This window comes from Oncorhynchus keta, chromosome 35 (genome assembly GCF_023373465.1).
Source record: "Oncorhynchus keta strain PuntledgeMale-10-30-2019 chromosome 35, Oket_V2, whole genome shotgun sequence".
NCBI classification, from domain to species: Eukaryota; Metazoa; Chordata; class Actinopteri; order Salmoniformes; family Salmonidae; genus Oncorhynchus; species Oncorhynchus keta.
Window position 1 is genome coordinate 54,461,696 of NC_068455.1, and position 26,381 is coordinate 54,488,076.

Genomic DNA, 26,381 nt, shown 5'->3' on the forward strand with positions numbered 1-26,381 from the left:
CACTTGAGGGTGTGTGCCTAGCTATGCAAAAACAAACCCACCTAACCTTCACTTCTACTGTACGTTAGTAGATTAGAGGTTGGGGTTTGGTTAAAAAAATGGTCAGAAAAGGACCACACACATTTTGGGGTAAGAGCTGATTTATTTGGGCAGGGCTGTCAAAACAAGGTGGTAAAATCCTCAAAAAGAAGGCCTGTGGATTTTTATCTCACTCACATCTCACTTTTCTTTTCCAACAAACAGTCAAGCAAAAACAAAAACGCAGCAAGACACAGGCTGTCAATGATGTAGAGTGTTTTTAAGGCCTTAGTAGACCCGAGATGGCATTCCTTACAGCTAGTGTTCATTATGGTATGCAGGGTATTATGGTATGCAGTCCAAATGCACCTACCGTGGGTTAATTGCAATAGTGGGAGGAGTGCTTCTTGAGTTGAGCGCAGACTTTAGGTAGTGTGAAATAAAACCACAAATGTTGCTTCAGGGGAGGAAGCTGAGCTTTAGGGTGGTGAAGGAATTAACTGGTTGCACTGATTATAGTGTTAAAGATGTGGTGCAACGAATGGGCCAATTGGAGGTGTGTGTGTGTGTGTGTGTGTGTGTGTGTGTGTGTGTGTGTGTGTGTGTGTGTGTGTGTGTGTGTGTGTGTGTGTGTGTGTTAGAAAGGATATGAGCTATAGTGTGACCATGCAAGGTGTGAACCTTCAACCTTGTTTGACTGCACACCCTCAAGTGTTTGTGGAATAATAGTGAAGACATCAAAAATATGAAATAACACATATGGAATCATGTAGTAACCAAAAAAGTGTTAAACAAATCTAAATACAATTGAGATTTTTCAAAGCAGCCAACCTTTTTGCCTTGACAGATTTGCCCACTCTTGGCATTCTCTCAACCAGCTTCATGAGGTAGTCACCTGGAAAGCATTTCAATTAATAGGTGTGCCTTGTTAAAAGTTCATTTGTGGAATTTATTTCCTTCTTAATGCATTTGAGCCAAATCAGTTGTGTTGTGACAAGTTAGAGGTGGTATACAGAAGTTAGCCCTGCTTGGTAAAAGACCAAGTCCATATTATGGCAAGAACAGCTGAAATTAGTAGAGGAACAACAGTCCGTCATTACGTTAAGACATGAAGGTCAGTCAATCCGGAACATTTCAAGAACTTTGAAAGTTTCTTCAAGTGCAGTCGCAAAAACCATCAAGCGCTATGATGAAACTGGCTCTCATGAGGACCACCACAAGAAAGGAAGACCCAGAGTTCCCTCTGCTGCAGAGGATAAGTTCATTAGAGTTACCAGCCTCAGAAATTGCAGCCCAAATAAATGCTTCAGAGTTCAAGTAACAGAAACATTTCAACATCAACTGTTCAGTGGAGACTTCGTGAAATCAGGCCTTCAAGGTCGAATTGCTGCAAAGAAACCACTACTAAAAGGACAACAATAATAAGAAGAGACTTGATTTGGCAAAGAAACACAAGCAATGGACATTTTTAGATTTTTGGTTACAACCGCCGTGTCTTCGTAAGGCACAGAGTAGGTGAACGGATGATCTCTGCATGTGTGGTTCCCACCATGAAGCATGGAGGTGGTGGTGTGATGGTGCTTTGCTGGTGACACTGTCAGTGTTTTATTTAGAATTCAAGGCACACTTAACCAGCATGGCTACCACAGCATTCTGCAGTGATACGCCATCCCATCTGGTTTGTGCTTAGTGGGACTATCATTTGTTTTTCAATAGGACAATGACCCAACACACCTCCAGTCTATGTAAGGGCTATTTGATCAAGAAGGATAGTGATGTAGTGCTGCATCAGATGACCTGGCCTCCACAATCACCCGACCTCACCTCAATTGAGATGTCTTGGGATGAGTTGGCCTGCAGAATGAAGGAAAAGCAGCCATTAAGTGCTCAGAATATGTGGGAAATCTTTCAAGACTGTTGGAAAAGCATTCCAGGTGAAGCTGGTTGAGAGAATGCCAAGTGTGTGCAAAGCTGTCATCAAGGCAAAGGGTGGCTACTTTGAAGAAACTAAAATATATTTTGATTTGTTTAACACTTTTTATGTTACTAAACTCAGCAAAAAAAGAAACGTCCCTTTTTCAGGACCCTGTCCTTCAAAGATAATTAGCTAAAAATCCTAATACCTTCACAGATCTTCATTGGAAAAGGGTTGAAACACCGTTTCCCATGCTTAATTAATGAACATGCACCTGTGGAATGGTCGTTAAGACACTAACAGCTTACAGACGGTAGGCAATTAAGGTCATAGTTATGAAAACTTAGGACACTAAGAGGCCTTTCTACTGACTCTGAAAAACACCAAAATAATGATGCCCAGGGTCCCTGCTCATCTGTGTGAACATGCTTAAGGCATGCTGCAAGCAGGCATGAGGACTACAGATGTGGCCAGGGCAATAAATTGCAATGTCCGTACCGTGAGATGCCGAAGACAGCACTACAGGGAGACAGGACAGACAGCTGATGGTCCTCGCAGTGACGGACCACGTGTAACACCTGCACAGGATCGATACATCCGAATATCACACCTGCAGGACAGGTACAGGATGGCAATAACAACTGCCTGAGTTACACCAGGAACGCACAATCCCTCCATCAGTGCTCAGACTGTCCGCAATAGGCTGAGCGAGGCTGGACTGAGGGCTTGTAGGCATGTTGTAAGGCAGGTCCTACCGGCAACAACATTACCTATGGGCACAAACCCACCGTCGCTGGACTAGACAGGACTGGCAAAAGTGCTCTTCACTGACAAGTCGTGATTTTGTCTCACCAGGGGTGATGGTCGGATTTGCTTTTATTGTCGAAGGAATAAGCGTTACACCGACGCCTGTACTCTGGAACGGGATCGATTTGGAGGTGGTCCGTCATGGTCTGGGGCGATGTGTCACTGTACCATCGGATTGAGCTTGTTGTCATTGCAGGTAATCTCAACGCTGTGCATTACAGGAAGACATCCTCCTCCCTCCCTCATGTAGTACCCTTCCTGCAGGCTCCTCCTGACATGACTTTCCAGCAGGACAATGCCAGCAGCCATACTGCTCGTTCTGTGCATGATTTCCTGCAAGACAGGAATGTCAGTGTTCTGCCATGGCCAGTGAAGAGCCCGGACCTCAATCCCATTGAGCATGTCTGGGACCTGTTTGATCGGAGGGTGAGGGCTAGGGCCATTCCCCCAGAAATGTCTGGGAACTTGCAGGTGCCTTGGTGGAAGAGTGGGGTAACATATCACTGCAAGAACTGGCAAATCTGGTGCAGTCCATGAGGAGGACATGCACTGCAGTCCTTAATGCAGCTGGTGACCACACCAGATATTGACTGTTACTTTTGATTTTGACCCCCCATTGTTCAGGAACACATTCTATTTCTGTTAGTCACATGTCTGTGGATCTTGTTCAGTGTATGTCTCAGTTGTTGAATCTTGTTATGTTCATACAAATATTTACACATGTTAAGTTTGCTGAAAATAAATGCAGTTGACAACGAGAGGACGTTTCTATTTTTGCTGAGTTTACACGATTCCATGTGTTATTTCATAGTTTTGATGTCTTCACTATTACTCTACAATGTAGAAAATAGTACAAATAAAGAAAAACCCTTGAATGAGTAGGTGTGTCCAATCTTTTGACTGGTACTGTACGTTGACCCAGGTTATCACTCAACCAACCAAGTACAGTGTATACAAATAGTGTTGGATCTGTGACATCCACTTGTATAGATCATATCGTCACGAACGCTGCAGAGCTTTGCTCCAAAGCAATATCAGTTCCCATTGGTTGTAGTACTAGTGACCGTAACATTGAGGCAATGACAAGGAAAGCCAAAAGTACCAAAGGCAGGGCCCTACAGTTATTTATGAGAGATCATACGAAATGTTCTCTCAGAACTCTTTGTTGAAGTTGTAAAACATGTATGTTGATCTGATGTTTATATGGAGGTGAATCCAGGAGGCAGCACTTGGGAGTATTTGTACAAATATTATTGCCAATTGTTGACACGCATGCGCCTCTTAATAAGAAACGAACTGTGAGAACTGTTAGAGCCCCTGGATCGATGATGAATTGAAAAATGGTATGGTTCAAAGAAATTATGCAAAAAGGGCGCCAAACAAGTCAGGCTGCTCAACTGATTGGTTCACATACTGTACATGTAGACATTTTGTGACTACATTTTTTTTTTTTTAAACAATCATTTCAATGACTATTTCACTGGGGAAGTGGACATACAGAAGTGAAATGACAACATTGAACAATGAATCATCATATTTGCGCATTGAATATCTAATCATGAAAGAGAAGGATTGCCGTTTTGAATTTGGCCAAGTTTGTGTGGAAGAGGTGGAAAACGGTTGTTATCCAACAATAATGATAAGCCACAGTAGAATTGCAACAAAGTGAATATGCTGCCGAGGTTACTGTATTTGTTCCAATCTCTGCCCATAGAAATCCCACTTAAACAGTTAAGGGATAAACGGATATCAAGGTTTATCTGGAACAGTAAGAGACCAATAATTAGATATACTGTACAACATTACAATTACCAAAAAACTGTGGGGGTATGGCCTTACCAAACCTAAATTATTATTTTGTGTCAGCCCAGTTGAGACCTCTGGTGTGTTGGTGAAATTCAGAGTACGAATCCAAATGGAAAGGCATCGAGACTACTTGGACAGAAATACCAATACAGTCAGTTTTGGGAAATAAGGACATGATAAAAGAAATATACAATAGACAAAATCAGTGGATTCATTTCTCTTTTAAGACATGATTTTAGGCTAGTTAAGCAAATTCATTTAGACAGAGGTGTCAAACTGCCCGAGTTGGCCCGCATATTACCCCAGCTTCATCCCTGCGTCTCAGGACAGCAGGTTTAAACAATGGACGCTGAAAGGCATCACATCATTTTGTACAATTATAAAGAATGGGAACCTGGAGAACTTCCAGGACCTAAGTAAAAACATGGCTTGGATAAACAAGATTTTTACAGATACCTACAAGTTCGACACTATTTTTTTAAGGCAGATAAAAGTGATTGACCTTTGAGCACCATAAAAATGTATCCAAGTAGTCACTAACGCATACAACTTGGGGAGTAACAAAAAAACGATTTCAAATCATTACTTGGGTATGCTATCAAATAAACATTCTACAAACTATATTTATACAGAAATTGGAGGAGGAACTTAATATTGAAATAAATTATGAAACATGGTTGAACATATTAGAGACTCAACTAAGCTCCACCAACTCAAGGTCTTGGAGAAAATTCTGTTGGAAGAATGTTATACACTTCTTCATAACACCTAAACTGAAATCAAAACAGAGCGACTCCCAACAGCCTTGTTGGAGAGAACACCCTTCGTTGGGCTATCAAGGGTGGATCACTCTCATACCTCTTGGTCCTGCGCCGCAATCGAAACTTACTGGGAAAAATAAGATCGAACATTGGAAAAATAATGGAATTTGACATAGAACAAACGTAAATGTATTTGGGTGAAATACCTGATACTTTTCTATATTGGTGTAAATTAACTGTTGAAGGTCCTACTGGCAGCCAGTACAAAGGCTGTCACTAGGAAATGGCTACAAAAAGACCCCTCCTCCCAACCCCCTCCCAGGAGTAACATTGGAGTTATCATGGTCAAGTCATGTTGACAAAGTTTTTGTGAAGATAGGGAGAGAGGTATGTCTGTTATAAAAAAATTAAAAATCTGTTGTTTTTTACACAAAGATCAACTGTACTAGTTGTTCAGGTGCGGATCTTGTCCCATCTTGATTACTGCCCGGTAATACGGTCAGGTGCAGCAAAGAAAGACCTAACACTACAGCAGGCTACAGTAACGCTACAGTAACGCTACAGCAGGCTACAGCAGGCTACAGTAACGCTACAGCAACGCTACAGCAGACTACAGTAACGCTACAGTAACGCTACAGCAGGCTACAGTAACGCTACAGCAGGCTACAGTAACGCTACATCAGGCTACAGTAACGCTACATCAGGCTACAGTAACGCTACATCAGGCTACAGTAACGCTACAGCAGGCTACAGTAACGCTACATCAGGCTACAGTAACGCTACATCAGGCTACAGTAACGCTACATCAGGCTACAGTAACGCTACATCAGGCTACAGTAACGCTACATCAGGCTACAGTAACGCTACATCAGGCTACAGTAACGCTACATCAGGCTACAGTAACGCTACATCAGGCTACAGTAACGCTACATCAGGCTACAGTAACGCTACAGCAGGCTACAGTAACGCTACAGCAGGCTACAGTAACGCTACATCAGGCTACAGTAACACGACAGCAGGCTAATAACATGCAGCACGCCTTGCCCTTAACTTCACACACAGAACTAAACACCAACGACATGCATGATAGTCCTTCATTGTTGGATAAGAGCGTCTGCTAAATGACTTAAATGTAAATGTTGAAGGTTCAGGACAAATTGACTACTTCTCTTCTAGTCTTTTAAAAATAAACATTTGTGCGTTGAAAACGCCTAACCACTTGTATAATGGATTTGCATACGCTTCAAACAGACATACAGTGCCTTCGGAAAGTATTCAGACCATTTCACTTTCCCCACATTTTATTACGTTACAGCCTTATTCTAAAATGGATTCAATTAAATATTTTCCTCAATACCCCATAATGACAAAGCGAAAAAACAGATTTTTTAGGAGAAAAATATATAGAAAAATAAATATGTCTATAACTGTTCTGTACTTTGTCATGTATTTGTATGTTTTCTGTGGACCCCAGGAAGAGTAGCTGCTGCATGTGCGGTAGCTAATGGGCATCCTAATAAACTAAACTAAACATGTATGTACACACATGCTGAGATTGTATCTCTTGCGTCAACTCTTTCTTGGCTGATCTGGGCTTTTGTGAAAGTCAGCATTGACGTCAGTGCTTGGCCGCATGACTGAGATCTAATCTAATAGAGATACACACACCACTGCTGCATGCACTGTAGCCATGAAACTGTCATGTCACCGACATTCAAATATATTAGTCCCCTATCTAATAACACAGGGTGCTGCTCCATCTCTTTATATCACACTAGATCATCCTCTCCGTAGAATCAAGATAATCGACTTAAACCTTAATTCATGAAAATAATTCCTCTTTGGCTTGTCCCATGGACAATTTTGTGTATGTTTGTGCGCATGTGCGTTGGTGGGTTCGAGTTGTGTGGGCTACATAGCCAATCGGCCAGAGTCACATGTCTCAAAACACATGCTAGGCTCTTCGCAAAACAGCCGTGACACAAGTAACCTTCTCTCCCCCAGATTGCCTTATTGAATTAAGCACACAGAGCTGGGGGTTGTAAGCACAACGCTGGCCTTGTCCCGAGTCAGTAGCACTGTTGAGAGACTGGACGTCAATGGTCTATAGAATGGTAGGAAACCAGATATTCTGGGTCACACCAATCCTCACAAACAGTCTGTCATCCTGCAATATAATGCCATGACACTGAGGGAAAGGGGGAAAGAAGAGAGATTAAGAGAAATAGAGTGAAGGAGAGAAAAATAGAGGGAAAGTAGGGGAAAGAGTGAACAATAGAGAGGGAGAGAAAGAGAATGTGAAAGTGAGTAAAGAAAGAATGTGGGGGGAGAGAACAAGTGTGGATGAGAGCGACAGGAGGAGAGAAATACAAAAATTAAGAGCGAGAGAGAGGGTGTTTGTCTCAGAGGTGGGTCAGCCTGCCGGTGATGAAACTGGGCCGTGGGCCCGGTTGATAGAGGTCAGGACAGGCGTGCCGGCAGCCCCAGCAGTGCGCTCTGGGATAGCCAACTCCCCCAAAGCTGAGCCTCTCCAGCTGTGTCAATGGGCTAACGGGTCAGAGATGTGGACAAAGACCTGGAGGCGTCAACTGAAGCAAATGCACTGAGGACGACAGTGTGTGTGTGTGTGTGTGTGTGTGTGTGTGTGTGTGTGTGTGTGTGTGTGGAAAGAGCAGTCAGGACCCAGCCCATGTTGACTTTGTGTGTTAACCCCTAGCCTTAGAAAGGGAACGCTCCTATGGTATTCCAGGCACGCCTGTCAAAACAGCAGTCAACCTGCCGACCTCTCGGTGCACAACCCACCCTCTCGCTCCCTGAACCGGGCGGTCACAAGAGGTTGGAGACCAGTGCCTCAGAAGGGAGTCGGGAAAGAGGGGTTTACAGGCTGAGGAGTGGTGGCTAATGGGGGGGGATGGGGGTTTAGGCCTCTTGGTAGGGGCGGCGTTAAACAAACACTCCTCTAATGAAGCGTTTAGGCCCCCTGGAGGTGCTGGAGTGATTGCTTCCCTACACAGGCTCCAGTTACACACAGGGGGCATCTGAGAGCAGTAAAGGTTGGCCACTGTACTATGAGTTCAAATCCACCCAACATGGCAACCCACATTTACTTTATTACGTCAGATTCAGAGTCAGCACGGAACGTTCTATTGCCTTGAACAGGCGTTAATGAAATAGAGTCCCGGGGGTCCTTTTGAAGTTGTTGGCTTTGATTGTGTGGAATTTGTTTTATCAGAGGAAGAGTGGTATCTCTTGTCCACAGCAGTGGTGGGAAAAGTACTCAATTGTCATACTTGAGTAAAAGTAAAGATACCTTAATAGAAAAGTAAAAGTTAAATACTTCTTGAGTAAAAGTCTAAAAGCATTTGGTTTTAAATATACTAAAGTATCAAAAAGTAAAAGTATAAACCACTTCAAATTCCTTATATTAAGCAAACCAAATGGCACAAAAATGTTTTTATTTTTATTGACGGATAGCCAGGGGCACACTCCAACACTCAGACATAATTTACAAACAAAGCATTTGTGTTTTGTGATTTGAGGCGGTAGGGATGGCCTTCTTGATAAGTGTGTGAATTCGACCATTCTCCTGTCAAAATGTAACGAGTACTTTTGGGTGTAAGGGAAACTGTATAGAGTAAAAAGTACATTATTTTATTTAGCAATGTAGTGGAGTAAAAGTTAGCAAAAATATAAATACCCCCAAAAAACTACTTAAGTAGTCCTTTAAAGTATTTTTACACCACTGGTCCACAGGAGTGTAAAACTCTAAAAACAGTCATCTCTCTTTCCTGGGTCAAACTCAAGGCCACAGATGATCAAAAACACAGGGCAAGAACTCAATTTCATTAACTTCCTTTTTGGCCCAACTAATCTTATGTAATCCGGAGGGCACTACAGTAGTAGTAAAACCTATGTTGGCAAAGGTTTAGGGGAGATAGCGTTCTCACAACAAATACTGTACGGTACCAAGGTGTTCTTTTTCACATCCAACATAGTCATCTTTTCAACAATACAACCCGTAATGTGGGATAAGGATTTGTAGGAATTCCTCCGGATTCCAAACCATCTGCTAGTTGGCTGCATCACAATAGCTGGCACTGTAATACTAGTCAGGATCAAAGCAGGAGTTGTTTCCCCCCGACTAAACCCTGGAGCAGAGCAGACCAGGAGAGGAATCAGTCTGTGTTCATCTTGGGGTCTGGGCCTATGCCTGTTCCCCATATGGGCCTGAATGACTGATTGACTGAGAGGGGGGTGGCTTGGGGGGTAGACAGGATTAGAAATTAGGAGAGACCGTCAATCTACATAATGTACCACCACGTGCTGCAACAGTTTGTGTTATGTGAACGGATCCCTTGTGATGTCAGGAGATCCGTCCAATCAAGAAAGTGATGTCCGTTGCCCATCTTGAAATGTTTTTGTTTTTTTAAAGCTATAAACAAACAGAGTAATGTTTGATCCATAATTTCCGTGTGGCATTTTGCCTATAGGCTGGGGGACAGCGGCTGGATTGAGATGCGTGTGTGTTTGTACGTGTGTGTGCGGGCCTGAGTGTGTATGTGTCTGTGCCCGTCTGTGTGTGCACGCATGTGTGTGTATGCATTGTTTTGTGTGTGTGTGTGTGTGTGTGTGTGTGTGTGTGTGTGTGTGTGTGTGTGTGTGTGTGCAATCCAATGATATGTACCCCCATCTCCGTTCGTCTGTCCGTACAGCCACACTGTACAGAGGATTCACATCGAGTTAATACAGTATGACCAACAGGCTCCAATTAAACAGAAATGCATGGAAAGAAGAAAATAAATCTCCTCAAAAGCCTGATGGAATCAGGTCATGCTGATTGTGACAGGTTAGTAGGTCTGTTCATTTACGAGAAGTGATTCTCGGTCCCTATGTCACACACACACACATGCATACACACACTGTGCAGATGAGCCCATAGCGTCACATTCCATGCCAGGAAGTGTGTGTATGACAGTGACATCAAGCCAATATAAACGTATTGGAATAGCGCATCAGCAGCTAGACTACACCAAACCATAATGTGGCTTCAGGTCTGGAAGAAGCATCATCGCAGGCAATAGCCCCTTTAAGGCCTGTCTCTATTACCGGAGTGGAGGTATACTGTACTTCCTTTGATTGAAAAGGGGAATGGTAATTGCATCATTTGACACCTCCAGATCTGCTATGCCTAGCTCCGAGTACAACAACATACAGTGCCTTCGGAAAGTTTTCAGACCCCTGGACTTTTTACACATTTTGTTATGTCACAGCTTTATTCTAAAACAGATGAAATAAAAACAATTCCTCATCAACCTACACACAATACCCCATAATGACAAATCAAAAACAGGTTCAGATTTTTTTTTACAAAATACCTTATTTAAATAAGTATTCAGACCCTTTGCTATGAGACTTGAAATTGAGCTCAGGTGCATCCCGTTTCCATTGATCATCCTTGAGATGTTTCTACAACTTGTTATGAGTCCACCTGTGTTATGAGTCCATCAATTGATTGGATATGATTTGGAAAGACACACCTGTCTATATAAAGGTCCCACAGTTGACAGTGCATGTCAGAGCAAAAACCAAGCCATGAGGTCGAAGGAATTGTCCGTAAGGCTCCGACACAGGATTGTGTCGAGGCACAGATCTGGGGAAGTGTACCAACACATTTCTGCAGCATTGAAGGTCCCCAAGAACACAGTGGCCTCAATTATTCTTATATAGAAGAAGTTTGGAACCACCAAGACTCTTCCTAGAGCTGGCCACCCAGTTTAACTATTTGGCCTGAATGCCAAGCGTCACATTTGGAGGAAGCCTGGCACCATCCCTACGGTGAAGCATGGTGGTGGCAGCATCATGCTGTGGGGATGTTTTTCAGTGGCAGGGACTGGGAGACTAGTCAGGATCGAGGGAAAGATGAACTGAGCAAAGTACAGAGAGAATCTTGATGAAAACCTGCTCCAGAGTGCTCAGGACCTCAGACTGAGGTGAAGGTTCAACTTCCAACAGGACAACGACCCTTAGCACACAGCCAAGACAACGAAGGAGTGGCTTTGGGACAAGTCTCTGAATGTCCTTGAGGGGCCCAGCCAAAAACTGGACTTGAACCCGATCGAACATCTCTGGAGAGACCTGAAAATAGCTGTGCAGTGACACTCCCCATCCAACCTGACAGAGCTTGAGAGGAACTGCAGAGAAAAATGGGAGAAACTCCCCAAATACAGGCGTGCCTAGCTTGTAGCATCATACCCAAGAAGACTCAATGCTGTAATCGCTGCCAAAGGTGCTTTAACAAAGTACTGAGTAAAGGGTCTGAATACTTAGGTAAATGTGATACGTTTTTTATTTTTAATAAATTAGCCAAAACGTCTACAAACCTGTTTGTGCATTGTCATTATGGGGTATCGTTGTATACCACCACTCCCGATTGGCGCAGCGGTCGAAGGTAATGCATTTCAGTGCAAGAGGTGTCACGACAGTCCCTGGTTTGTGCACTACGTATGTTTGTGCATGAACCCCCTACAACTATTGTACATATTCGACAATAACCAGCCTCAACGTTCCAAACTAGACAAATTGGCCCAATGAAAAGGAAGTAGTCAAATACATGACATCTCTCTCTTTTCCCTCCGTTACCATGGTAAATTTCAGTCACACGTCACGGGCAGACCCAGAGACAGCCATAAGCGGGGCATAGAGATCAATCTAGCCCATGTGTATTGGGACCATACGGATGTAGCAGTGATATTAAATAAAACATCAGAGAAGTATTTGACAGAAACCCCAGAGCGACAGAGAGGTTAAGATGTCTTTGCAACAACAGACTCAAACACACACCACAGCTGGTCTTGAGGGGGAGAGACTAACTTTTTAACCAGTTTAGATTCAAACCAGAATGCAAAAGAAAAGCTGGGGGCAAAACACTAGCAAGCATTTTACATGCCTTTTAAAATAATATTTGTCAAATGAAACAGCATGAGAGAGATTAAGTGAAATATAGACGTTTGAATTGCAGCAGTGAAAACCCAGAGTGCTAGCCTATTAGTGGCTTATATCCCATCTGATAGAGCATGTTCTACTGTCGGCCTGAATGTTTGTTTGTGTTTTCAGCTCAAGCGGAAAGAGAACATAGTCGTTTATCTCAACTGTGGTCTGTTTAGTTGTGTTTACCTTTGAGAGTGAAGAGAATTTGTGCTACAGAGTCAAACCTTGGAGGTTTAAGCTACTCTATTAAAAAAATAAAAGAAATAAAAGGGTTCCAAAAGGGTTCCTCGGCTGTCCAAATTGGAGAATCCCTTTTGGTTCCAGGAAGAACCCCTTTGGTTCCACATAGAACCCTTTTTTTGTGTTTTCAGCTCAAGCGGAAAGAGAAAATAGTCGTTTATCTCAACTGTGGTCTGTTTAGCTGTGTAGAACCCTCTGTGGAAAGGGTCCTACATGAAACCCAAAAGGGTTCTACTTGGAACCAAAAGGGTTCTTTAAAAAGGGTTATCCTAGGGTTAAGGGGTTCTCTAAAGGGTTCTCTCTCTCCCATCACTCTCTTTACCCTCCGTTACCATGGTAAATTTCACTCACACGTCACGAGCAGACCCAAAGACAGCCATAAGTGGGGCATGCGATCAATCTAGCCCATGTGTATTGGAACCATACGGATGTAGCAGTGACATTAAATAAAACATCAGAGGAACCATTTCTAGATAGAAAAAAAGGTGCTAAGAGTGTACCTTCCATGTCTTCTATTTCTAGAGTGCAAAGTTCAGAGGGGAATCCCATACATAACATGCCCTATCCTCTATTTGCTATCCACTAGTTGGTAGGCTGTGACAGTCATGGAATTTTGGATGATGGTTATATTGTTTGAATAGCATTTTTTGTTTTCTTTTCGCACATTTTCTCCTGCCCTCCGCTCCTGACTGGTTGCTGCAGGAAGGGGGCACTGTAGCAGAGGAGGTTGCCTAGACAACACCTTGATTGTTTGAAGAGTCCATGTAACTGCAGAAACTGACTCAACCGCGCGAATTGCCGGCCGACCCAGTCTTCAGACAGCAGTTCGTTGCGCACACACACACACACACATTTCTTTCTTAAAAACGCTCATGACGGTTATTTTATTTTCATGACGACCTTCATCCATAATTGTCGGTTACACAATTATACGGTAATTGTGCCAGCCCTACTAGTTGGACAACATATTACGGTCACGCACGCAGACATACAAGCATATCCTAAATATTTTCCTATTCACTGACAGGAAGTTTCTTCTGAAAGGGTGAAGAGCTCATCAGATTATTTGGAGGGGGAAAAAAAAAAAATCACCTAATACCCTTTAAGCTCTTAATGATACATTAGAAATGCAGTCTCTTTTCTCCCTCTTTCAGCAACGTCCCGTCTCTGTCGCTCTCCCTTTTCTCTCTCTAAATGCAGAAGTCGTTGAAGCCTTTCCAAATGTAAATGACTGGGATTGAAATAGCTTCCTCCTCTGCACTGTTTTACACATATCCCTAAGCCCTTTGGATACCACTGTCCTCCCTCTCCCCCAACTCAACCAACTTCACTCCAGGCCTCAGCTGGTGTTGCCATTGTGCCTGGTCAGGCCCTAATGTCCGTAACGAATTGGATCGAGTGGACAGGCAGACAGACTGGTCTAGGGCGACTATAGTCCGGTAGTTAAACAATAATCAAGCCTCTCCGACTGTCACTCTCTGCCCGTCCCTCCACCCCTCCTTAGATTTACCATCTGGCTCAGATGGAGGCCTTGCCATTGCATGGTCTCAGTGGGGAGCCAGTTAATTTGTTAGGGGCTTTTTTCCTAGGATTTAAATAATGCATCTGTTCCTGTCTGTGGGGGTGGTTGGGGGAGGGTGTGTGTGTGTGAGCACACGTGTTTGTGTGTGTGAGGGGCAGTCCATTAAGGCCCCAATCTGAGCTCATTAAAGATGAATGAGCCATAGGGAGGGGAGAAAGACAGGCGGAGATATATGGACTAAGGTCCATGGAAGACGTGGCAGAGTATTTGCGTTTGCAGCAGCTGCTCTGCCTGGGGTCCAAACATATTAAAGCACTTACATTACATAAAACAGCACATCATATAACATTATTACACCACTACATATCTACAATACAACATGTTTAACACCACAATATCACAATGTGTGCATACGCATGTGTCTGTACCTTTGTGTGAGCCCCTTCACAGTCCCCATTGTTCCATCAGGTGTATTTTTACCAGTTAAAAGAACAATCTGATTCTACTGCTTGCATCGGTTACCTGATGTGGAATAGAATTCTATGTAGTCATGGCTCTATGTAGTATTGTGCACCTCCCATAGTCTGGACTTGGGGGCTGTGAAGAGACCTCTGGTGGCTTGTGGGGTATGCATGGATGTCCGAAAAACAGACAGCTCGGTACATTCAGCTTGTCAACACCGCTTACAAAAACAAGTAGCGATGAAGTCAAACTCTTCCACTTTGAGCCATGAGAGATTGACATGCATGTCATTAAATGTTAGCTCTCCATGTACTTTTAAGAGCCTTCTCCCACTCTTTGTGGCACCTGACCACACAACTGAACAACCGTCTAGGTGTGACCTTCTTTATTGATAGAGTTGTTAAGAAGGCAGAGTAGCGCTTTATTATGGACAGACTTCTCATCTTAGCTACTGTTGTATCAATATGTTTTGACAATGACAGTTCAAGTTTACTCCAAGCAGTTTAGTCACCGCAACTTGCTCAATTTCCACATTCATTACGAGATATAGTTGAGGTTTAGTGAATGATTTGTCCCAAATACAATTCTTTTAGTTTAAAAAATATTTAGAACTCCTTGCTACCCATTCCGAAACCAACTGCAGCTCTTTGTTAAGTGTTGTGGTCATTTCAGTCGCTGTAGTAGCTGACGTGTATAGTGTTGAGTCATCCGCACACATATACACACTGCTTTACTCAAAGCCAGTGGCATGTCATTAGTAAAGATTGAAAAAAGTAAGGGGTCTAAAACAGCTACCCTGGGGAATTCCTGATTCTAACTGGATTGTGTTTGAGAGGCCCTTCATTAAAGACCACCCTCTGGGTTCTGTTAGACAAGTAACTCTTTAACCACATTATAGCATCGGGTGTAAAGCCATAACACGTGTGTTTTTCCAGCAGCAGACTATGATCGATCAGGTCAAAATCTGCACTGAAGACAAGACAGCCCCCACAATAATGGAATCATCAATTTCTCTCAGCCAATCATCAGTCATGTGTGTAAGTGCTGTGCGTGTTGAGTGTCCTTCCCTATAAGCGTGCTGAAGGTCTTTTGTCAATTTGTTTACTGGTCAGATCCGGTATCAGGCTCTTGAAAGAAGGAGGGGTAAAATGAAGGGAGAGAGGGAGAGAAAGGTAGAGGAGAGAGCCCAGGTTAGGCCGTTGGGGGACGACAAAGACTCATGCCTAGCATTGCTTGTTTATGATGTAATATTTGGGTGAAGAGAGAGACTTTCCAGTCAAGCGGTTATGACCTCAATTGTGTGGGTAGCGATTGTTATCCAATACGGTCCCACATCTGTGGATGACCCAGAAGTAGAGCGGTAACAGGAGAAAGTGGAGAGAGGGAGTGAGGCCACTACCCATATTTACAACCTCTTTGTTTGTTACACCCAAGAGATGGTTCCTTAGACCCTCGAGAGTAACAAGGAACTAAATGCTCACTAAATCTACTGACAACACCAGGCCGGACGATGGGGTTGCTCTCCACAACACACACACGAGCACAAACACATACATGTGCACGTGCACACACACATTAATCCTGTCAACCTCTTGACCCTCTGATGCAGAAATTGATACATTTCATGACCCTGTAATGGTTATTGCAAATGTTGTGAGAATGTACGATCGCTGAGGGAGGCCATGGATAAACTTAGCTAGTTAACCAAGTTAGTTAAATCCTTGCGTCGCTGGCTAACCAAGTCTCGATAGTTAGCCGTGTGATGCTAGCTTCCACCGGAGACTGAGGAGTAGAAAATAAAACTATACTCAAAACAAAAATTGTCAGCACTCAACACTATCAACAGGAGCCGAGGTCCTACATTCGGCAGTGTTAACCTCACGGTTCGCCTAAAAACAGTTCAGCAGAAAGACAGGGATTTAGTTGTGCTAAATCATCAGGAGCGTTAGTCATCTCTTCCGCAAGGAAGAGAGGTGAGAACGACCAGAGGGGCGAGTGGCGCCTTATAAGGAGGGGAGGGCTTACCTCATTTGCCACCAGACCCGTCTGTCTCCACCAGACGTAGTGTGATTGCGTCTTCAAATTAGTTATCCGCTGGACTAGCGAATCCCATAAGAGAGACTGAGTGGTAAAACTATAAAAAGGCAGACAATAGCAGGTCATCTAAAGAAGCAGTTAAACCAAGGCACTGAAGTTGATGGACAATTATGCACCCTTAACTAACACTTATAAGATACCATGTCTCTTTGCACAGGATATGCTACAGTGAAGCTGATTAATGGTTATAACCTCCAATGTAGCAGCCCTTAATCAGCTGTGCGTGCGTGTGTACATCATTGTAAACTGGAGGGTCAGTCGGTGGGTTTTAAAGAGCTTGTTTTAAATTTCCTCTAGGCTCCCTGAGGGTAGGTCTCTTTTACGAGCCACACACACACACACACACACACACACACACACACACACACACACACACACATCCTGCCTTTAGGAGGGGGAAATTGGCCTAGTTCCTTGGGGGTTTTGAGTAACATTAGCAATTTGTGGTATATGGACACCGTTGTTCTAGACATGTCTATTGAGATCTTTGGTGCCCTATCCTAACTCAAAACAATCATATCCATTACTACTGTAAACACAATTCCTATTTTGCCAATTATTTTTAATCATGGCTATAACACAGCTAGTCATAAGGTGGTTTATGACAACAATAACCGTTTCACATTGCATCAACACATTGTGTGACTAGATTATGTTGTTTGGGGTGGCTGAGGTTAAAGTTCATATTTTGCCCATTGTTTTGGGTCCGGGGTAAATTAATGAAATAGAGTAAGCCACAAGGGAGTTTACGACAACACTTATCATCGATATTACATCTATAAAGTCTTTGTGACTTTACGCTGTTGTTGTGTTGGCTTAGTTTAAAAGGCTATTTTGTCAGTAATAAAACCAGAAGCATCCCACTGGGAGACTGAGCTTTAAGGCATGGGGCTTTTGAACAACAGTACCAGTCAAAAGTTTGGACACAAATACTCATTTAAGGGGTTTTCTACATTGTCTACATTGTAGAATAAGTGAAGACATCAAAACTAAGAAATAACACATATGGAATCATGTAGTAACCAAAACAATTGTTAAACAGATCAAACTATATTTTGTATTTGAGATTCTTCAAAGTAGCCACCCTTTGCCTAGACAGCTTTGCACACTCTTGGCATTCTCTCAACCAGCTTCACCTGGAATGCTTTTCCAACAGTCTTGAAGGAGTTCCCACATATGCTGAGCACTTGTTGGCTGCTTTTCATTCACTCTGCGGTCCAACTCATCCCAAACCATCTCAATTGGGTTGCGGTCGGGTGATTGTGGAGGCCAGGTCATCTGATGCAGCAATCCATTACTCACCTTCTCTGTCAAATAGCCCTTACATGACTTTCGCGAAGTGGATCCTGTGTTCTGCCTTTCACCCAGGACAACGGAATGGATCCCAGCCGGCGACCAAAAAACGACTTCGTAAAAGAGGGAAACGAAGCGGTCTTCTGGTCAGACTCCGGAGACAGGCACATCGCGCACCACTCCCCAGTATACTTCTCGCCAATGTCCAGTCTCTTGACAACAAGGTTGATGAAATCCGAGCATGGGCAGCATTCCAGAGGGACATCAGAGACTGTAAAGTTCTTTGCTTCACGGAAATGGCTCACTAGAGAGTCGCTATCGCCACCTCAAGCTGAACTTCGGCAAGACGGAGCTGCTCTTCCTCCCGGGAAGGACTGCCCGTTCCATGATCTCGCCATCACGGTTGACAACTCCATTGTGTCCTCCTCCCAGAGCGCTAAGAACCTTGGCGTGATCCTGGACAACACCCTGTCGTTCTCAACTAACATCAAGGCGGTGGCCCGTTCCTGTAGGTTCATGCTCTACAACATCCGCAGAGTACGACCCTGCCTCACAGAGGAAGCGGCGCAGGTCCTAATCCAGGCACTTGTCATCTCCCGTCTGGATTACTGCAACTCGCTGTTGGCTGGGCTCCCTGCCTGTGCCATTAAACCCCTACAACTCATCCAGAACGCCGCAGCCCGTCTGGTGTTCAACCTTCCCAAGTTCTCTCACGTCACCCCGCTCCTCCGCTCTCTCCACTGGCTTCCAGTTGAAGCTCGCATCCGCTACAAGACCATGGTGCTTGCCTACGGAGCTGTGAGGGAACGGCACCTCAGTACCTCCAGGCTCTGATCAGGCCCTACACCCAAACAAGGGCACTGCGTTCATCCACCTCTGGCCTGCTCGCCTCCCTACCACTGAGGAAGTACAGTTCCCGCTCAGCCCAGTCAAAACTGTTCGCTGCTCTGGCCCCCAATGGTGGAACAAACTCCTCACGACGCCAGGACAGCGGAGTCAATCACCACCTTCCGGAGACACCTGAAACCCCACCTCTTTAAGGAATACCTAGGATAGGATAAAGTAATCCTTCTCACCCCCCCTTAAAAGATTTAGATGCACTATTGTAAAGTGGCTGTTCCACTGGATGTCATAAGGTGAATGCACCAATTTGTAAGTCGCTCTGGATAAGAGCGTCTGCTAAATGACTTAAATGTAAATGTAAATCTATCGGAGTCGGTGCAGCCAGCTGGTTTCTCCACGCATCGCGCCGACAGAAACAAACATCTTTCTGGTAAGAAGAGGGGCGGGGGCGTATGCCTTATGGCTAACGAGACGTGGTCACAAAAAATACAGGAACTCAAGTCCTTCTGTTCACCTGATTTAGAATTCCTCACAATCAAATGTCGACCGCATTATCTACCAAGGGAATTCTCTTCGATTATAATCACAGCCGTATATATTCCCCCCCAAGCAGACACATCGATGGCTCTGAACGAACTTTATTTGACTCTTTGCAAACTGGAATCCATACATCCTGAGGCTGCATTCATTGTAGCTGGGGATTTTAACAAGGCTAATGTGAAAACAAGACTCCATAAATTGTATCAGCATATCGATTGCGCAACCAGGGCTGGCAAAACATTGGATCATTGCTATTCTAACTTCCGCGATGCATATAAGGCCCTGCCCCGCCCTCCTTTCGGAAAAGCTGACCACGACTCCATTTTGTTGATCCCTGCCTACAGACAGAAACTAAAACAAGAAGCTCCCGCGCTGAGGTCTGTCCAACGCTGGTCCGACCAATCTGATTCCACACTCCAAGACTGCTTCCATCACGTGGATTGGGATATGTTTCGTATTGCGTCAGACAACAACATTGACGGATACGCTGATTCGGTGTGCGAGTTCATTAGAACGTGTGTTGAAGATGTCGTTCCCATAGCAACGATTAAAACATTCCCAAACCAGAAACCGTGGATTGATGGCAGCATTCGCGTGAAACTGAAAGCGCGAACCACTGCTTTTAATCAGGGCAAGGTGACCGGAAACATGACTGAATACAAATATCACTAGCCACTTTAAACAATGCTAGCTAATATAATGTTTACATACCCTACATTATTCATCTCATATGTATACGTATATACTGTACTCTATATCATCTACTGCATCTTTATGTAATACATGTATCACTAGCCACTTTAACTATGCCACTTTGTTTACACACTCATCTCATATGTACATACTGTACTCGATACCATCTACTGTATCTTGCCTATGCCGCTCTGTACCATCACTCATTCATATATCTTTATGTACATATTCTTTATCCCCCTACACTTTTGTGTATAAGACAGTAGTTTTGGAATTGTTAGTTAGATTACTTGTTGGTTATTACTGCATTGTCTGAACTAGAAGCACAAGCATTTCGCTACACTCGCATTAACATCTGTTAACCATGTGTATGTGACAAATAAAATTTGATTTGATTTGATTTTACACCGCCTGGAGGTGTGTTTAAGGTCAGTGTCCTGTTGAAAAACAAACCAGATGGTATGGCGTATCGCTGCAGAATGCTGTGGTAGCCATGCTGGTTAAGTGGGCCTTGAATTTGAAATAAATCACTGACAGTATCACAAGCAAAGCACCCCTCACACTTCCTCCTCCATGCTTCACGGTGGGAACCACACATGCAGAGATAATCCGTTCACCTACTCTGTATTTCGCAAAGACACAGCGTTTGGAACCAAAAATCTTACATTTGGATTCATCAGACTAAAGGCCAGATTTCCACCGGTCTAATGTCCATTGCTCGTATTTCTTGGCCCAAGCAAGTCTCTTCTTCTTATTGGTGTCCTTTACCAATGTTTTCTTTGCAGCAATTCGACCATGAAGGCCTGATTCCCACAGTCTCCTCTGAACATTTGATGTTGAGATGTGTCCGACTTGAACTCTGTGAAGCTTTTATTTGGGCTGCAATCTGAGGTGCAGTTAACTCTAATGAACTTATCCTCTGCAGCAGAGGTAACTCTGGATTTTCCTTTCCTGTGGGGGTCCTCATGAGAGCCAGTTTCATCATAGCTCTTGATGGTTTTTGCGACTGCACTTGAAGAAACTGTTCCAATTGTCTGACCTTCATGTCTTAAAGCAATAACGGACTGTCGTATCTCTTTGATTTTTTTTTTAGCTGTCCTTGCCATAATATGGACTTGGTCTTCTTGGTCATCTTCTGTATACCACTCCTACCGTGTCACGTCACAACTGATTGGCTCAAACGCTTTAAGAAGTAAAGAAATTCCACAAATTAACTTTTGACAGGTCACACCTGTTAATTGAAATGCATTCCAGATGACTACCTCATGAAGCTGGTTGAGAGAATGCCAAGTGTGCAAAGCTGTCATCAAGGCAAAAGTTGGCTACTTGGAAGAATCTCTAATATAAAATACATTTGGATTTGTTTAACACTTTTTTGGTTACTACTGTATATGATTCCATATGTGTTATTTCATAGTTTTGATGTCTTCACTATTTATCTACAATGTAGGAAATAGTAAAAATAAAAACCCTTAAATGAGTGTGTGTCCAAACTTTTGACTGCTACTGTATGTACCACCACCACGCCTCAACCACACTCCGACAGACACGCAGGCACACACAGGGAGGAAGAAGGAGAGAAGAGAATGGGAAGGAGCAGAAAGCATACACCCATAGAGATTAAATGACTAGAGGGGTTATGTCATGAACCCTCAAAGTTTCAGAATTGTGTAAAAATGGCAGCCATATTGGTCAAGGAGAAATCCAAACCAGTCTAACTGGAATGAATGGCAGACGCATAATTGTGATTTTACTTATGCAGGAAAACAAAAATATGGCATGTGTTGTGTAATAAAAGTATTGTCAACCTACAACAATGTCATATAATTATATACACCATTTATATGGGCTCTGTGCACCTTTTCTGTACAAATAGCCTCTAAAACAGAGTTCCCCAACTGGTGGCCAGTGATTTTATTTGTTGGACATAAAAGACTGTAAAAACACCAGCAAATCAGCTCCAAGTGATTTTAATTTTGGAAATCGGTTCCAAAGTATTCTCACGTATAAGAGAGAGATACATGTGATGGTATACAAATGTAAGCAAGGTTTGAAATGATTACTTTTTAGTCAAATATTATATCTGTTTGGGCTTTCATCTGCCCAAGAAAAGGATTGGAGAAAAAAAAAAAAAAACAGCCAGCAGCTGAATCTAGTTGATTATCCCTGCTCTAAAATATATGTAAACAGACCATACATGTCTACATTTGTATTTTCTTGGAAAGCTGTGAGTGTTATTACAGTGCCTACAGAAAGTTTCTCTCTTCACATCTCTCCTACAGAAAGTTCTCTTCACATCTCTCCTACAGAAAGTTCTCTCTTCAAGAGGGGTTCATATTATAACCAAATCATTTGAACATCTTTTTGACAATCCCTTGAGAACAGCGTGCAGTTGTCAGCGGTTTTAACAGAGCTGGAGGTCTCCTCGCCCCCCAGCAGCCAAATCCAACGCTCTGCACCGTATTGACATTTTATTGATACAATTGTGATATTTCAGTTTTATGTTTTTTTTTTCTTAATTTGGAAAATGTTGTATAACTTTCTGTAGACTTTCTATAGGCTCTGTCTATGATACAATGTCGGTACTTGTTTCATTTACAACTTGTCTAAGGCCTATCCTCTACTTATTTCAGCCAGTGTAATGGCTGTGGATTGACTGAATCGTTTGAATAGAATGTTACCATATTAACAGTTGATAAAACCGGCTAGCTAGATAGATAAACATACAGTGCAGATAAATTCTTCAAAATACATTTTCTCATACAATATATCTTAAGGTTCATGTCCATTCTAGTATCCTAATTCTATGGGCATTCCCCTGTCCCTCCACCTCACTGAAATCCCATCCCTCCTCACTCTAAATGATAAGGCTGTTGTTTTGACCAGGGCTGCCAACTTTTGAAGAGAGGGAATGTCACACCAAGCTCTCTTGAATGTCATTGGCTCCACCCCCTAGCCAGGGGTCTGGGCTCCCCTCTATGGAAAAAAAAGATAATTTCCTGCAATTCTACATACTCAGTTTATGGCCAATTTATTAGGTACACTCATCTAGTACGAGTCAAACCTCCCTTTGCATCCAGAACAGCCTGAATTGGAAAAGTTGCTCAATTGATATTAAGGAACCTAAACGTGTGCCAGGAAAACATTTCCCACACTATTACACCACCGCCACCAGCTTGTACCATTGATACTAGGCAGGATGGGGCCATGGACTCACGCTGCTTACTCTGAATCCTGACTTAGCCATCAGCATGACGCCACAGGAACCGGGATTCGTCAGACCAGGGAATGTCTTTCCACTCTTCAAATTTTCCAGTGTTGGTGATCGCGTGCCCACTGCAGTGCATTCGCCCACAGGACTGCTGCTGACTAGATGGTTTTTGTTTGGAAGCGGTGCACCTCGTACCGACGATGATACCACGCTCCTACCACACTCAAAGTTGCTTTTCCCCATTCTAACATCCAACACTTACAGTAACTGAATGCCTCAATGCCGGTCCACCTGCTTTATATAACAAGCCACGGCCACGTGTCTCACGGTCCTGCAGGAGAGAACCATTTTTCGCAAAAGGGTTGGTGTACGTAATAAACTGACAACCGAGTGCATTTTCACATTGCTTCGACGAATGACCAGGGTGGAATAAATGTTTTTATAAAAATCACAGGTTGGATGTATTAATGTTGAATAGACACACAAAAAATGTGGCCACTTGGTTTGAAGATACTTTGAGATTATTTGTGCATGAAATGTAGAAAAATGCTAACTGAGGGCCATTGAATTACATTGGTTTGTGGTAAAAAAAAAATATTTTAAAAAAGCTAATATTAACAGTTGGTGGCAGTAGCTAACCATAGGATGGATTACAGTGTCGTCTCGTCCATAAGAAGCAAACATTTAAATATGTAATTCATTGGGGTGAAAGTATCCCTTTAAAATAGCTAAATCTAATCTAATCTGCTAGATGACTTAAATGTAAATGTAAATGTAAAATAGGACCGTAGAATATCTTGACTAGAGGTAGCTCCTCCAAGAGGGTTGGCCACCCCTAATCTGTTTCACAAATCCTGTGGGTTTGAATATGTTCAGATGATATTTGATTTCTACACGTTCAAGAAGAATCTAACGAATAGCAATCTTCCGGTGTTGAAGCTGATTTGGAAAACTTTTCCATCTTTATTTTCCATCTTCTTTTGCATTGATGGCTACCGTTTCTCCTTAGCTTGTGAGCAATACTAAAAGGACAAAACAGGATATTTGAGGCAAGGGACATTTCAATATAGCTTATACTCATTTTATATATCCTGTATTCAACAATGTCCATAAATGCTTACAAAAATGCATAGACATTACATTTTCTAAATAGATTTTCAATGACACAAATAAAACAATAAAAGTATGGGGAATGACAGTGTTCTTGCACAGTGACTAACATATATATAAAATAGTCCATTTTAGGGGATGACAATTGTTCTAATTACTTAGATTAGCTATTGTGAAAGACCAAATAAATAAAATATAAAATAAACAGATAAAATCTCCTGAAGACAAGATGACATCTGCCCCTTCATCCATCCCAAATTATCTTTCAATGGATTGTTCCCCCACTGGAATCAGTTACACATTTGGGCTCACAATCAGTTTGGGCAAAATAGTTCATAGTTGGGTCAAATAAAGTCAACCTGAAAAAATTCCTGCTGAATGCTGCCTTTTCAAATGTTACAGCCTAATGAACCTAGTGCTAAATTGCCAATGACTAAAACGAGGTGAATAATGTAGCATGCAAGCGGTGGATTAAATCACTAGTATCACATGCTGCAAGAAACACACAGACATTATTATGTATTTCGTATTGTATTTTGAATTCTAAACTGGGATGGGTCAAGCCCTGGATGATGATTGGCTGACAGCCGTGGTATATCAGACCGTATACCACAGGTATGAATAATATAAACATTTATTTTTACTGCTCTAATTACGTTGTTAACTAGTTTATCATAGCAATCAGTCCAGGCACTCCAACTTTAGCCGTGGTATATTAGCCATTTACCACACCTCCTCGGGAATTTTTGCTTAATTGTATTATGTATGTGGTTGGGATACGACTGTGATATGTGGTTGTCTCGCCTGGCTTTTTTAAGATGAATGCACTCGCTCTGTATGCGAACGTCCGTTAAATAACTAAATTGTAGTGCTATGTATGTTATGCATTTTATTTAATAGACAAGAATGTACCAAACAGAGCTACAAGATGCCACGCTGCTATTTTGAAAATGTTGTTAATTAAGAGAGCAAATGTGCCTGTCCAGTCTGCCTGCGCCACTTTAATTGCGAGGGGCGTTTCTTTTCAAACGCGCATCCAGTCATCTCGGTCCCGGACCCTAACTAAACTAATCACAAGCTTCAACTCTGCCGCAGTTCTCAGTGTGGTGGCAGGAAAATGATGGATCTCCAGGGAGAAGCTGCCGCAGTTACAACGCAAACTGCAGGCTTTATGCCTCGATTTTTGGAAAAGTTAACGCACTGAATATACATTTGATTAATTTGAAAATAAAAGTAGTACTTTGTTCAATGCCTGAGAAATAAGATGAGGCATGTGAGCGTGAGAAGAGGGTCAAATGAGTGTCTCACTCCCAACGTGTGAGTCGTTGCATTTAAAACTTGTCTGATCATCTACTGATTTCAGCCAGTGTATGTATTGTCAGTTAATTTGAAAAATCAATTGTATCTTAAAACGGTCTTTCTAGCTAGTTAACAAACATACAGTGCAGATAAATTCTTAAAATTAATTATTTTACAGAATGTCTTATCACAGCACTGGCAAACCATGATGGACCAACTCCCTGACAAAAATGGCTGACCTTTATCCCATCATAAAAAGGTATGTATTCTAATTCCAGGTCCATACCACTGTCCCTCCACCTCACTGAAATGCCATTCCTCCTCATTCTACATGATTAGGCTGTTGTTTTGACTGAAAGTTCGTCACTGTCACCTAGTTATTAGAGCTGGGAGGCCCTGTCATGGCAGATAACCTTTGATGTGGTAACCACATAAGGAGAATGTTCAACACTTTACCATTAGGGATAGGTGAGGGAATGTTTAAGGCTAGAATTCAGTTACGGATACTGATCCTAAATCAGTGCCCATGGGCAACATCTGCTCAGAACGTACAAAATGTCCCCCTTTTTCAGCCACCATTATCAGCCACAACAGAGAAGAGAGTGAGTGAGAGGGCTGGGAGGGGGGAGATAATGGTTAAGGGAGCTTAGTGGAACAAATCGCAGGTACGTGTCACTAGGTAATGGGCCTTTAATGGACTTTGTTCTGTTTAGGGGCTTTAAAGCAGTGAACTGTCATGTTATGGCTAATGTTTCAGACACGTGCGCAAAACACGCA

General features: G+C 42.8%; 1 protein-coding gene across 1 annotated transcript in view; it reads right to left on the minus strand.

Annotated features, from left to right (window-relative positions):
• LOC118368632 (actin filament-associated protein 1) overlaps window positions 1-26,381 on the minus strand; it is a 116,337-nt gene that overhangs the window by 60,045 nt on the left and 29,911 nt on the right. The window lies entirely within an intron of this gene.